The 8,585-nt window shown below is 40.5% G+C and overlaps 1 long non-coding RNA gene across 1 annotated transcript; it reads right to left on the bottom strand.

Moving 5' to 3' along the window:
• Positions 1-3,451: 3,451 nt before the first annotated feature.
• LOC129783906 (uncharacterized) lies at positions 3,452-6,807 on the bottom strand. The gene is made up of 2 exons (XR_008745996.1): positions 6,667-6,807; positions 3,452-4,780 (listed from the first exon to the last, which is right to left on the bottom strand). It is a non-coding gene; the product is annotated as an uncharacterized LOC129783906 (long non-coding RNA).
• Positions 6,808-8,585: the final 1,778 nt, after the last annotated feature.

Below are 8,585 nucleotides of genomic sequence, written 5' to 3'. Positions count from 1 at the left end.
CACCTCCAGCCATGGTCACGTATGGACAGCTGGCCTTACAGACCTCTGCAGAGGCACTGAGCCCCTGTGGGGACTCTGCACTCTAAGGCACCCCATTTCTCAGCCCCTTAGAAGAAAGAGACCGGGTCAGAAAACGTTATAAAGAAAAGGATTGGGACAGAGATGCCTCAGACCTTGACAAGACAGTTTCAATTGATTGAAGTGTTGAAAGTGAAGGACCCACATTTTAGCTGTAATATATAAAAATTGTGCTAGGCATCAGGAACTTTTCAAAGAGTGCTAATTTATAGATGCTTTTCTAAGGAGGACAAGTGAGTATATTACTTTTCCTTTAAAGTGCAGCTGCAACAGCAAACCACACACACTCTGTAGGTTTTATAACCTTGCTAATTTTCCCTAAGTCTTGGGAGCTGTTGGTGGTAAGTATAAAGGTATTTTGTTTCAGCCTAAGAAGAAAAAGAAAATTAAAACAAAAGAATTTGTTTTCAGAGTACACTAACTGCTAAACTAAAGAGTTATCAACTCTGATCTCCACAGAACAGCCAGCAATGCCAGGGATACTGGTTTATACCACTTACTCTTGAATCAACTAATTGAATTGGGTTTTTATTTTTATTCTTATTTATATATATATCAATGGGAAAACTGGGCAGCTAAAGTATACAGGGACAAACGACAACCCAAAGGAAATCAGTAACCTTTTTGGCTGTATACAGAAAACCTGCAGTCGTGAGGACAGAGATCTCGGGAGCGTCACACTGGATGAGATACTTGCATGAAGAGGAACCAGCTCCCAGGTCTGCAACACATCTTGCTTTCACGTTCCTATTGTAAAACAGGCAGCTATAACACCAGTTCATGGGAATGTGCAGGAGGCTCACATAGTGCAATAAGGAAGAGCGTGTAAGTGCCGAGACTGAAATCCTCATCTTCCATTCCCATCACCACCTAAGGCACCAACCAGCCATTTTATTTTATGCCAGCTCTTAAAGCTTTGAATGTTGCTTTTGCCCCATAGGAGAAGGAAACTATGCTTTTCATGGCATCACATGAGAATAGTTCAACATCAGGGTATCAGCCTACAGCAGAGAAGACTTGAGTTCATCTTCCCTTTCACCAGCTTTCCTCTAAAGCTTTTGATCTGAGTCAGGAAGAGCAGAGCTTTGACCACAGGTTTGCCTAACACTCTATGCAGAAGGGGTGGAAGAAACTTCCTCTGCAACTAAAGCTTTTTCTGGGGACATAAAATGAATGTCTTCTGCCCAAACTCTAACCACAGTCCAAATTTTTAAACAAAGCATTTTAGCTATGACTTAATATGAGGGCGCAGGCTGCACATTTATTTGCCTGTAACAGCCCAAAAATGGAACGGAAGATTTTTCTCTCTCCCAGTTCTCCAGACTTTTGTCCTTGCTTGACGGTCTACAGGAAAAAATTCACTGTCAAACCCCTATGGAGGTCCAAGATGCAGCAGACGTTCCAAAAGCACTGGGAGAGCTCACATAATAAAATATTTGCTGGAGAGGCACCAGGGCATATTAAGTATAGAGGCAGCCTTAACTCTCACTTTCCATACTTTCATGAGCCTGAGTCAGAACAGTAATGTTATTTGAACTGTACCTATATTTTGGATTTAACTTAAAGCATTTCTTCACCTGTCCAACACCTTTTTATTTACTCCCATATGTTATCCCATATTATCTCATTAGTTACGTTATTTTAGCTGCATTTAGCATGCAGGTGATATTGCCAAATCGCTACCTAGTCATAAAACTATGTATCCTTTTATTGTCATTGGAGTTTTCAAAAATATGCGCTAATTCGACCATCTCACAATATATTTCATCAGCTGAAGAGTACGTTATTAAGCATTTCATTACCGCAATAAAAATGAAAATGTATGAACAGAAAATCACAGATATATTTTTTTGTGTCCTATTCTCATTATTCTAATTTTCATTTGCTCTTGATTCTATATATATCCTGATTAACAAATGTCACATGAGAGATTTAAAACTAAATGGTCTGGAAACAGAAAAAGGAGTTAAGTAAGTTCATAACAGCACCCAGATATCTGCCAAAATAATTTTTAAACTGTTCCTGACCAAGCTATAGAAGTATGTGGCTAGCTATACTCACCAGCACAAAGGCAATGATATCACCAGCTTGCTAATATATTTTAAGGCCGCCAGTGGTCAAGCAGAAGATTCAGCATGTTGGGTTTGTTCATAAATAGTTATTAGTTCCATAAATAGTTATTATGATGAAATTTGAGAGACCTGTCTGGAAGTTATACAGTCATTTACTGAATTCACAGAAAAACAGTTTATCCCTTAAACCTTTACAAATGAAAACTTTATGCTTTGGAGTTAGTCAGCACAACCCACGATTCATGGTGGCTACTTCCTTTCTTAGACGCCAAACATTAAAAGCGTTCTAAACTTCTATATATTCCCTCCTTCTGAAACTAAATGCGGCTGTAGCACACATGAAATAGGTTTCCTAATCTACAGCATTCTTGTGATATTCATAAATGACTAGTTGATAAAAAGAGGACTACATAACATTGACTGAGATGGCAAGTAACAAATTTGCTGAATTATTTCACAAGAACAAGATTTTCTGTGTGTCTCATTGCTGGATTTCCAATCATGATTAACTTATTTAATAGAACTGGTGAAACATTAGGCAAAAGTAAACCGCATCAGCTCCTCTGACTCATGTCAGGCTGTACAGAAAAATCACACGTTGCCCCAGCCCTATGAAAAGCGACAGTGAGACTAAGCTGCAGCAACTGAATTCGCCAAAGATCAAAGCAAAAATAAGAGGCCAGTATCTTGCAGTGTTAGAGTTTAAAGCGTGGGGGTTTTCAAAATAATTTGCAAAGACAGGCCAAACGTTACTGGTCTTAAAAAAACACGCATTCAGTCTGCAACTCAGTTCTGCTGAGCAGCAACAGATGGGCCAGGGTCTTCAAGCTCACAGCAGCTAACTTCAGGAGCTTGTTTCAGCTCTGAAGAGCCTTTCTAAGGATGTACTGTGCACTGGAGCATGTATCAGCAAAACCATCCACAGCTGTACACAGCACCCCTGCTTCCAAACAAGGAAATAAAAAGGACAACCAGCAGGGCTTATCTTCTCCTTCAACCAGAGATACATACCTTACAGTTAGCATGCCTATGGTTCACAGGGTGGGGGAAAATAACAAAACACAACAAACGTAATTCTGTTCCCAAGACTGCTGCTCCAGCAGCCACCATCATCCCCAGGCTCCAGCAGGGCCATTGCCAAAAGCAGACCAAAATCATGGCCCCCAGCCTGTCACCTAGGCATATTTTTTGTGAAACCATGCATGCCAAAGCCTAAAAAAGATTGTGCAGAAAGTCAAACTGTGCATTTTCTGAGGAACAGTCACTCGCACGCTGCATATTAATTGACAACAGTAACAAAGTCTATGCATGCATTCTTTATATGCAAACAAAACCAGTACAGATCTTTGTTACCAGTCCAAACCTGCACCTTTTTATGTCCATCATCTTCAGCCATGCTGAGAAAGTTCAGCAATTATCCTTGAGTGAGGAAAAACATACAGGTCATACATATTCCTTAAACCCAGAGAAGCAATGCTCTGCAGTGGTTCCTGCACTAGGACTCAGTTGAGCCAAAATCTGCATTTGACTTTCCTACAGAAAGATCATGGGATCTTGACTACTCAGTTCCCCCTAATTTCTGAAAACAGAGGCTATGGATGCCAGCTACACATTGCAATGTGTGAGAGCTGAGTGTTACAGCTATTTGTGTGTGAAATACAATACTGAAGTACTATTAATTCCATTACTCTAACCACGTAACTCCATGAACATTGACCTTCATTAACACAGTGTGGAATTATATTCAGTGTCACAGGGTATGAAAATCTCGTAAGAACCCTAAATTACTGTAACTTACAGGTTATGCCAAAAGAGAATGTGTTGGTGATGCCTTCCAAATGATAATTCTTCAATTCTTACTGCAACTTGAGCAGCTCCAGCATCACTTGCCAGTTGTTTCAGAAAGCTAAATTTCTCAACGTGAAACCAATACCATAAAAGTCTGGTCAGGTGAATCTCTTTGGTGTAAAGCATGCTGTCTTGTCTGTCAGAGATTTACCTAATAGATCCTGCAATATTTAAGTTATGTATTTAACTCTATACTAATCTATTTATTGAATAAGACGAAAATTGAAGATATCACATAGTATTTTACTGCCAGCTGTCACATAAAGTATGATCACTCTGCTCCACAAACACAAACAACCCAGAGCTGAATGTTTCTTCAAGACCAGGTCAGTTAAGAAATACCTCCTTTAGGAAGAAAGCGGATAAAGCTCTCTTTCATCTGCTTCTGAAACTCCAGTCACCTACTAGCTTGCATGGCATGAGAAAATACTCCTGAGAAAGGTTGCTGTAATATAAGAAATGAAAGCTGGGAGTCTTGGAATTGTTTAAAAGCAAAATAAAAATGTAGATATCAAATTCCTGAAAGCCACAGGCTTCAGCTTAGGGCTGGTCAAAAGCCCACTAAAATTAATATGAATTTACTGATTTGCTTTAAGATCTGCCTTTCATAACCATTGCGCACGTAATATGAGTACAACCACATTTTGGATTCAGTGGGATATACCCCATTTCTCTTACCGGTTCCAGGAAAGGATCAGAGATATTACATGATGAATATGCTGCACTGAGCTGTGATTTTATTGTCCCTCCATTTCTGCTGCTTTGTGGAATGTGCAGAGAAGCTGGTTTCCATGATGAGGAGAACAATCCAAAACGAATAGGGAATAGAAGTTAAACAACTATTACTGAATTCTATGTATATTCATAGGGGTATTGTTTCTATCTAGTCCCCTGAATGCAGGTTCAGCAGACACCCCTAAGATGTCATCAGTCTGCTTTTTCAGCCATGAAGAGTTACATCCCACTGATGTAACTGGGTATATGTCACATAATTGTTCTGGGACAGCGTACTCTATAGATTTAGTATATGACTCTGTATGTGTTACTGGTTTATTACCAAAGAAGACGACATTAATCATTGTGACAGACACAAAGCGACACTATTCACACTCTGAACTGAGACATCGAATAGACCCACTGCTGATTAGGACGATGACAGCCAAGAACTAAATTTAAAAGCCTGTATTTATTCCCTGCTTCTTAAAATTATTCCTCTCTGTCCCATCCTTCTCCTTCTCACAAATCTGGTAGTTAAACATTAGGCAGCCTCTTCTGCGATCCTGCTAAACACTTTGTTCACAGACACATAATAATGATGATAAATAAGAGAGAAGAAAGCAGTCATTAAGGTATTAGAAGCTGAATGCACACCGTTCAAGCACACCCAGCATTTATATAGCCTTAGCTTGCTTTCCCAAGCCAGCAATACAAAATGATACAGAGCAGAAAATGTAAATCATCGATGATGTAATAGTGACCTGTGAGATACCTTGGAAGGGCTTAAGCATACATTAACATTTTCTTTACAAAAAACCCCATTGTCCTACCCTGAGGTAGGAACGCCTGCTTACTTTCTGCATGGCTTTCCAGAATACATTAACCCTCTGTATTACTTAACACTACATAGGTCCTTATGTCTCTATCTGAAAAGATGCAGCAATATTTTCCTGCACGTGGCTGTGCAGCCAGAAGCTTTTGCCTCATGGAGGATGGGGCTGCATACTAAGAAACATGTGGGGGGATTAAGTTCTATTTTTAAACAACTTGTAAGAAATACTCGGCTGTACTACCAGTGAATTCTTGCTGGTGTTGGTAGAAAGAAAATGTAAAAAAAGGAAAAAGGAAAAAAAAAAAAATGTCCTTCCAGATTTTGTCATGGGAACCTGGTAAAATCTTGTGTAAGAAATGCGCCTAGCAGTGTACAAAATTACTCTGCATAATTTATCTTTGGCTTGCTAAAAGAGGCATGAAGGAGACAAGGAACCTGACACATCCGTACGTGGAAGCTGCAGGCACAGAGACCGAGCAGCACGGCAGAGCTTGCTGGGAGATCCGAATGCCCGATGAGAGCAGGCATGGGCAGAGCCGCCCTCAGCACCAGACGGATTGAGAGGCACTTCCTGAATCCAGAGAGACAGCTGAGGTGAAACTCTCTCCAGAGATAGCCCTTTGCCTGTGTAGACTAATGAGCTGATAGGTGGTGATGACTGATCTTTTTTAAAAAAAGGCTATATTGGGGGATATTTGGGATGTTATTTTCTTTCCTGTTTTCTGAAGTTTGAGGCTTGTGTGTTTGTCAAGTGTTGCTTTGAAATGATCTTTTATCAAAAGTGGTTATGGTTGGGGTTTTTTTAGACAAAACATTTTTATACCATGCTTTGAATAAGTTTCAATAACCATTTCAGAAAAAACTGTCGCTGACATTTTCAGGCAGTGAAGTGTTGGAAAAGTCTAGCTTTTCCCACAAGTATTGTTTTGACCTGAAAGAAGCTCATGCTGGAATGAAAACATATTTCTCATCGAGCTTCAAAACACTTATCATTCTGAGGTTTCATTATTATTTAAGATGGTGATTCATTAGCAGAAGAAAGATCTACTCAAACGGAAAGGGTATCCCAGAGCAAAAAATGTTCACGAGTGTCAGAGGTAATTTGCAGCAGTGACTTACCTTGGTTACATATTCACAGGAGGAAGTCAGAGCAGAAAAGCGACCTCTTCAGCCTTTTTGACCAGAGACAGCACCTGTGTAGAAATAAATGGTTTGTTAGCCTACCTAGCTTTTCTTCTTCTTAGAATATGTAGCTTTTCCTCATCTCCCCTTATGCTGAAATGGCCTTTTGACCTGCCTGCATTTTGCACCTTTGTTTTACTTTTTTTTGGTGGCTGGATTTAAAAAAAAAAAAAAAAAAAAGAGTTACAACCTAGCTGCAATTTCATTGATGTTATTTTTACAAGTCAATATTGAATCAACCACAGGCTGACAAAAGACATAACAGAAGTAAAATAATGTTTCTGCCTAAGTTAACATAATATACAATTACAACAACAATACAGTGAGAAAGAAATGGTCCTTTACAATGGAAACATTCAAATAATTAAAATCATAATGCATAAATTTCTGCATGAAGAAACTAAAACCCTTTGCAGGTAATTTTGGACCCAAGCTATGAGCACAGGGCAGGTAAGTGAGAATATCCACCACCAGGACATTAATAACGAGGGAAGTTCAGTTTTAAAAGAGCCACAAGAAGAAAAACATGAATAGCTCTTAATGTTTCTCATAGCAATGAAACAGCCACTTAAATGGAAAATGAAAATTTAAAGAACAAATGGAGTGTAACACTGATTAAGGATTTGTTTTTCAAAGGCATTCATCTATGTTATACAACTGGTAGACTTCAGTCCCTGTAGTGCAACATGTTCACATTTGAGCTCAGATTTTAGGGAGTACATGATGTTTTGATTGGAAACTGGATATAAGGAGACTCCTTCAAACAATAACCAAAATAAAGACACTGACATGAGGAATTCGGCTGTGGTTTCACATGCAGCCCAGGCAGTCTGGCAGCTCGCTGACCAAGACAGGGCTTCTGCTCTCTTCCCGGCGAACCTCCCTGCTGCTGTCCCAGCCCCAGCCTTGCCCCAGACCCAGGCTGCTCCTTCCCCCCACTGCTATGACTCATCAGAAGGCAGAAACTAACGCATTTTACTTTGGTGTTGGTTTTTTTTTCCTTTTGCCTATTTTTCGGTCATTTGAGTGAGTTAAACCGGCTAACAGAGAGGCCCAGCAGGTACCAGAGGCAGCACAAGGGGAGCACTGGGAGCATAGGGCATGGAGGAGGTGCTGGGGAAGGTGCTTCTGCTCCCTGGGTCCACACCAAGCTCTGTCCACTGAGGTCAACAGGGAGGGTCCCGCTGACTCCAGCAGGCACTTGACTGGTCCCAAATTTAGCAGGAGGAGGGCAGACTCATACATGAAACTCATCTTCACTCACATGTGCTAGTGCACACAGATGCAGGTAACTCTATCTGGCAGCCCGTCTCCTCTTTGGTGGTACTGAACGCCACCGTTAGGGAGCAACACAGGTTGTACCAAAACTGTCATACGGCATTACCTGGCCAAAGTCCCCACAAGGCTTGTATCCTCCTCTTGCCCACAATTTTATTTACCTAGATGACCAAGCCTATGAGTCTTTTGGCTCGTTCCCTGGTTGCCCACACGGCCAGGTGATGACTTTGAGATGCAGTAGGAATTTGGCTGCTTTAATTTTGGCTTTAATTTTGCCGAAACCAAAGACCATCCTTCATTTCATGGACAATTTCAAGTTGCAGAAGGTTAATTACAGACAGCAGCAAGGTGAGAATGAACAGCAGTGGCACCCGTCAAACCATGAGCTGCGCTGGATTTATAAACAGGTTCTGTACTCAATTAATGCTCTCACCTTTGGCACGCAGAACAAGTTTGCTCAAGAGCAGAAAAAGACTGAGTAATACAAAGCTGCACACTGCAGCACATTATTCGTTTTTTCACACTGAACCAAGGACCTAATTAGTTATGTTGGTGTAGAACTAATAGCACATTTATTA

The sequence above is a fragment of the Falco peregrinus genome, chromosome 2, assembly GCF_023634155.1.
Source record: "Falco peregrinus isolate bFalPer1 chromosome 2, bFalPer1.pri, whole genome shotgun sequence".
NCBI lineage: Eukaryota > Metazoa > Chordata > Aves > Falconiformes > Falconidae > Falco > Falco peregrinus.
Note: the sequence above shows the minus strand (reverse complement) of the source record. Positions and strands in the feature narration are given on the sequence as shown.